We start from the raw sequence: 7,260 nt of genomic DNA, 5'->3' as shown, positions 1-7,260 counted from the left end.
CGAGTTTGTGGCCAAGTAAGATATGTTTAAACATCACATTTCTTTTACTAATATAGATAACTGTGAATCCTATTTATAATATCTAAAGTTGATTTCGTTTTCTTTTATTTGTTAAAAATAGTTTACCACCTGATGTTATTCCACTGACTATCGAAGACTCGAAGGCAAAACAAGTGAATGCAGAACAGAGAAAAAAGGATTACTATGATCGTTTTCCAAGGAAAACCATCTCTGGACTCTTTTGTTTTTCTGAGGTATTTGTATTTGATAATATTATTTTTTCTGGCAACTATTAAATTCTCTGTCTATACTACTAATTATCTATTTTTTTGGAATAGACTGGAAAGTGCAACATAATTTGTACCATAATGAATATCGACACAGACTATTCTTGGTATTTCTTTAGTTGCCTCAAGTGTAGCAAAACTGCCTATAAGATTCCAAAGGTTGAAAATGAGATTGTCAAGAAAGGCAAGAAAGAAATGTTTTGGTGTCCAACATGTAAGGAAGACACTCCTAAGGTGATACCAAGGTAAGACTTTGAGATTTGCTAATATATATCTACATTTGTCAGATACTAACTATGTACCTAATCTACTTTCCTGTTCCTTTGATATGTAGGTATCTTTTAAACGTTGGAGTGATGGATAGCACTGGAGACACTAAATGTCTTATCTTTGATAAAAGTGCACAAGATATAATCGGTGTGTCTGCAGAGGATTTGCTGGAAGGGAAGTGGGATGAGGTAAACAAATTTGTTGTTAATATGTATATAGACCATATTATTCAAATATCTTATATACTTTTTTTAATCTATCATAACAGATTCAGGATCCTACAAACTTGCCTCAGCCAATCAGAGATTTGGTTGGAAAGACTTTCCAGTTTCTGGTGACTGTTGGAAAGGAAAACATCAATGAAACTGATGATACCTACAAGGTTTCAACCGTTTGGCTGGGTAATGAATCTGACAATCTAGATACTATTGAAGATTCTGACCAGCAGACTGACCAACGTAATGACCTCTCTATTGATCAGGTAATGTTAGTAGGTGCAACCAAAATCAATCTATCAAAAAGTTATTCAAGTTTATCACTAAAGGGCTGGATCGTGTTTCAATTAAATAGTGAGTACAATCAGTTATACTCAAGTCAGGGAATAAATTATGGATACTTATAACTATATAATTTAATGACTTTGTTATATGAAAGATTATCTATTATATATTGACTATCCTGATTTTCTTACTTACAGGAAGGACTTGCTCTGACCAATAGTGGTGAAACCACTGACCCTTTAGGTCCTACATCATCCACTCCTTCATCTAAGCGTAGTATGGATGCAGTTTCTGAGGACATTGAAGGTCAGGGTTCTACTACTAAAAAGGCATGTGTCTCTTCCCTTCTTGGTGACATTGAGAAGGAAGAGATTGAAGGTGGCAAGAATTAAGTTGTGCTGGCTGGGAATAATGTAGGGAGCTTGGCTGTAGCAATTAGTTTTCTATTTTTTTCTTTTGTTCAAGTTTCAAAACTTATTTAGTTTTTTCCTTTAGCTATGTGCTATTTAATTCTCAGTTATTTTGAATTCAAGCAATAAACTCTAAGCTTCTCCTTATACTAAACTCTTTGCAAAATATAAACTAACTTATGCTTAAACTAAAGATCACAAAACAGAAAGAGAAAATATACTAACTTGTGCTTTGTATTGATGAATTTTCATATATAAGCCCCATAACTGTAGCTAACACTGCAGATAAAAGAAAACACATATTAGTAACAAACATTGAGAGACTGCGATGAATCTATACTAATCTGACGATATCTATACTATAAATGGCTAACTTAATTAATATGTGAGATATATAAGTACATATATTTTAAAGGGCATATGTGCAAATATTTTAAAGATCTTAAGCTATTAAAATCTTTCTCCTATTCTAAATCGTTAACAAATTGGAATAGTATAGCAGTATAGATAAATCAGTTTTAAAAGGGTTCATTGTTGTAGTATAACAACTGTTTTCACGACCAAACTGGCATATTTAACCTATTAATATACAAGATTCTATGCTAAAAATAAGAATCAATCAATTAGATTTTATTATGAATATGGAAAAGAAAATATATTCTGTAATCTTTTCAGTTTAATGCTATCACACTAAATAAGGCTGAGACGATTTCTTTATAATCATTACATAACCATTTTACACCTTCATTCCTAATCTACAGCTACTCGCCTCATTAGCAAAGAAACAACTATAAGGTCAGTCTTTTAATATCTTTCAACATATAACATGTTCATTGACAAATGACATAATTGGAATTATTTTTCTAACAATTCTATTTTGTTTTTCAGAATGAAGAGAAGAAAAAATGAAACAGTAAAAGAAAATAACAATGTAATGCAGACACCTAACACAAAGCGTTCTAGGTCTCAGCTACATGATGAAAACATAAATCCAAATCTACAGAACCAACAAGATAGGAGTGATGTTCAAGTAAAAGGGATTTTTAATCGATTGAGATCTGGAATAGGTAACATACCAGCCCAGCAGTGTGATTCTGAAGCCTTACAGACAGTAACTGGTCCTTCTTCTTCTGCAGCCATACAAAAGGAAACACAAGGTATGTAAACATTTATATTCCAACAATATAGCATCTACATATGATGCTAACTAATAAATAATCATAATGTATAGGATTTGCATCTACAGTTACTTATAATACGAGTGTAAGATCAGGCAAAAAAACAGCAAGGACACAGAGAAGACCTTTTCAAGATGTGCAGAACATTATTAATACATCACAGCTTCACAGCGAGGTTCACCAAACTCCACTTAATCCACATAAGCCACCAGAAAAAAAGGGGAAAAAGTGGAGTCCACCATCTGTTAATAGCAAACAAGGTATACATGCCTCTCAATAATATGAAACTATTACATAAAAAGTATTAATAGATCAACACTGATGGAGTAATGTTTATTTCATGAAGCTGCTAAGGGTATTATACTTACCAATTCAAGAATCAATCTGAGGTTCCCAAAGTCTTTGGCAAAGGAGAAGAAAACATCTCACAAGAGTTATGATACAACAATCGAAGAAGACTCTGATGAGATCCTGAATTCAAAGGAAGAAACATATATTAATATGAGTAAGTAAAAATCATTATGATATATTTTCTAAACTTAATAAAGCATCCACTAATCAGGGGAAAAAACTATGATAAGTGATTTGGAGGAAACACGTGAACAGGTTTACGAGTGTAGTAGTCCAGATGAAAATGATTCAGAAACATCTGAAGATTATGAAACCATAGACGATATCCCAATCGAAGTCAAACAAAGATATGAGTTTTTATCAATGTTAGATGAAAGTTTGACCAAAGCTTTTGGAGAAATAAAAACTCCTAATGTTTCTAGCAGAAAGAACAAAAACACAGGTACTACATCATTGGTTTATTTCTAATTCTTTTCTTACACAAACTTTACTTATGCTAAACTTATTCCCGTTATTGTAGAGTATCTAGATCATGGAGATCCTGTCTACTCATGTTCCTACTGCGGTGCTATTATGTGGTATGGCGAACGCATCAACAGACATAAGAAAGTTCGTAAACCAATTTTTACTCAATGTTGTCTGCAAGGATCTGTGAAACTGCCTTTCCTCCATAATCAACCAGAACTGTTATTTGCTTTGCTAACCAATGATGATGACATGAGTAGACACTTTAGAGAGAACATCCGAGCATATAACATGATTTTTTCATTTACTTCTCTTGGGGGTAAGTGTGATAATTCTGTTACAGCGGGAAGGGGTCCTAATATGTTTCAGATACAAGGAGAGAATTACCACCAGATGGGAAGTTTGAAACCTGGAGAAGGTGAATTTCCTAAGTTTAGTCAGCTATATATAGTTGACACAGAGAATGAAGTTGAAAACAGAGCAGGAATTTTAAGGTACATTTTCTAACTCAAAACAAGCCATCACAGTATCCAGACTTTGTGTTTTTTTCTGTAAGTATTAGTGTCGTTGCTAACTAAATTAATATTTCAGCAAAGAAAAATCTGCTGGGAAATATAAGAAAAAGTCAGAGTTGAGAAAAGAAATAATTGAGGCGATAATAAAGCTGCTAAATGAAGTTAATCCATACGTTGCTCATTTTAGACAAGCTCGTGATAGGTTTAATACCAATCCTGAACAGAGCTTTCATATGAAAATAGTGAGTGACCGTGTCAAAGATGGAAGAACATATGCAGTGCCAACAGCTTCGGAGGTCGCAGCGCTGATTCCAGGTGATTTTCACATTGGTATGCCAAGTCGTGACATTATTATTGAAGAAAAATCTGGGTATTTACAAAGAATCAGTGAAATAGAACCATGTTATCTTGCTCTACAATACCCTTTGTTGTTTCCAAAGGGTGAAGATGGTTATAGGACAGGTATTCAGAAAGGGAATAACCATGGTAAAAAGAAAAACAAGCCCGAAGGAACTGAGGAGAATGATTGCATAAGTTTGCGTCAATGGTATGCGTATCGTATACAAGAGAGAAAGAATGAACAAAGTATCCTGCTAAGGTCAAAACGGTTGTACCAGCAGTTCTTGGTTGATGCTTATACCACCATTGAAGCTAATAGGCTCAAATATATTAAACTGAATCAGTCAAGTTTACGAGCTACTAACTATGATTCAGTTAAAGAGGCGGCAACAGCAGGAAAGACAGATATGAATGAAGAAGGAAAAGCATTTTATCTACCAGCTACTTTTGTTGGTGGGCCAAGATACATGAAGAACATGTACATGGATGCAATGTCTACATGTAATCATTATGGATTTCCTGACCTATTCATTACGTTCACATGCAATCCAAAATGGCCTGAGCTGGTAAGATTTTGTACTGAGAGAAATTGTAATTCCGATGATAGGCCAGAGATCATAAGCAGAATGTTCAAAATGAAGCTGAATTCTCTAATGGATGATTTGACGAAGAAACATATATTGGGGAAGACTGTTTCATGTAAGTGATTTATTTTAATAGTTGCGTTAACAGTCTATAATTTAATTATCTGTTTCTGCTATTTTTCTAAATGTCGTTTAACTAATATTATTATCTCATGTTGTTCTCGCAGCAATGTATACAATTGAGTTCCAGAAAAGAGGTCTTCCTCATGCACATATATTGATATGGATGCATCCAAGTTCTAAGTTTCCAAAACCAGAAGACATTGATAAAATCATTTCTGCGGAAATTCCTGACAAGAATAAAGAACCAGAACTTTATGAGGTCGTAAAAGACATGATGATTCATGGACCATGTGGCGTCGTCAACCAGAATTCACCATGTATGCTTGAAGGGAAATGTTCTAAGTTTTTCCCAAAAAAACTTAGAGAACATACTAAAGTTGATAAAGAAGGTTTCCCTTTGTACAGAAGAAGAAAGACAAAGCTGTTTGTGGAGAAGTGTGGATTTAAGTGTGACAACGGATATGTTATACCCTATAACAAGAAGTTGCTGCTTCGCTACAGAGCTCATATTAATGTTGAGTGGTGTAACCAAACTGGCTCTATCAAGTACTTATTCAAGTATATCACTAAAGGGATGGACAGAGTTTCAGTAGTTGTTGAGCCTAATGAAAAGTCTACAAAGACTACAACTACTACAGAGAAGTCTGATAGTTCAAACAGTGGGGGCACAAGTAAAAATGAAATACAAGACTTCTTTAATTGCAAGTATAAAATCTACTTGGATTTAGGTAAATAGTTTAGATGCTTAACTCATTTCTAACTAATACATGTTTTATGATATTGTATCAGATATGTATCAGCATGTGAAGCTGGATGGAGAATCTTGAAAAATCCTATACATTATAGGTCAACGTCTGTTCAAAGATTATCCTTCCATCTACCAGGCAAACAACTATTATATTTTAAAGGTGATGATGAGGTGAAAACAGTTTTGAAAAAATCAGAATTACAGAATTCGATGTTTCTTGCTTGGTTTGAATTGAACAAGCGGTGTCCTAAAGCCAAAGATCTCACATATACTCAGATTCCGGAATATTATACTTGGGATGGTAAAACAAGAACTTTCAATATGAGGAAGCGACCAGGGAAAACAATCGGAAGGATTAATTATGTCCCACTTATTTATGAGGAAGGTTATTATTTAAGAGTGCTTCTAAATCATCAAACTGGACCTGAAAGTTTCGAAGACATCAAAACAGTGAATGGCGTGGTGTACAAATCGTTCAAGGAGGCATGTTATGCTCTGGGTTTGCTTGACGATGACCATGAGTATATTGATACAATAAAGACAACCAGTTTTTGGGCTACTGGAAACTACTTGCGTTGTATGTTTGTTGTAATGCTCCAGTCTACCAGCTTATCTCAACCAGAAGTTGTTTGGGAAAAAACATGGGAACTTCTATCAGAAGACATCGAAAGAAAAAGGAGAGAGTACTTTAAAAGACCAGGTAATTTTTGATCAAATAATTTAGTCTCTTTGGTTGGTTTAAAGAGTTGTTACTTTGCAATTTTAAGTAGTTTTTGTCATGATTATTCTGTCTTACAAATAACACTGTTTTTTTACATATTTTTGGGACACAGAACTAACACTTACGGACGAGCAAAAACAGATGTTGGCTTTAAAAGAAATCAACAGCATCTTACGAAGCAATGGAACATCTCTAACAGCTTTCAGAACAATGCCACAGTTACCTGATGAGGAAATTGATGATAGTAATGTCTTGATACTTGATGAAAAAAGCTACGATCGCAATGAACAGAAGGAAAAACTTGAAGAATCGTTGCAGAAAATGACAGATGAGCAGAAGAGTGTTTATTTAGAGATCATCGATGCTGTTGATAATGACAAGGGAGGTGTCTTCTTTGTCTATGGCTTTGGTGGAACTGGTAAAACTTTTATATATACGACACTCTCAGCTTCTGTAAGATCTAGAGGTTCTATTGTGCTAAATGTGGCTTCCAGCGGCATTGCTTCTCTATTGTTACCTGGTGGGAGAACAGCGCACTCTCGGTTTGGTATTCCAATAAATCCAGACGACTTCACTGTATGTAATATTGAGAAAGGTTCAAATCAGGCAGAATTAATAGAAGAAGCGTCTTTGATAATTTGGGATGAAGCTCCAATGATGCGTAAGCATTGTTTTGAATCTATGGATAGGAGTTTCAAAGACATTATTAAAGGTGGTGGAAACAAACCGTTTAGTGGCAAAGTAGTTGTTTTTGGTGGAGATTTCAGAC

Source organism: Arabidopsis lyrata (genome assembly GCF_000004255.2).
Source record: "Arabidopsis lyrata subsp. lyrata unplaced genomic scaffold ARALYscaffold_3, whole genome shotgun sequence".
Classification (NCBI taxonomy): domain Eukaryota; kingdom Viridiplantae; phylum Streptophyta; class Magnoliopsida; order Brassicales; family Brassicaceae; genus Arabidopsis; species Arabidopsis lyrata.
The sequence above is the reverse complement of the archived record's forward strand: the minus strand, read 5'-3'. Positions refer to the sequence as shown.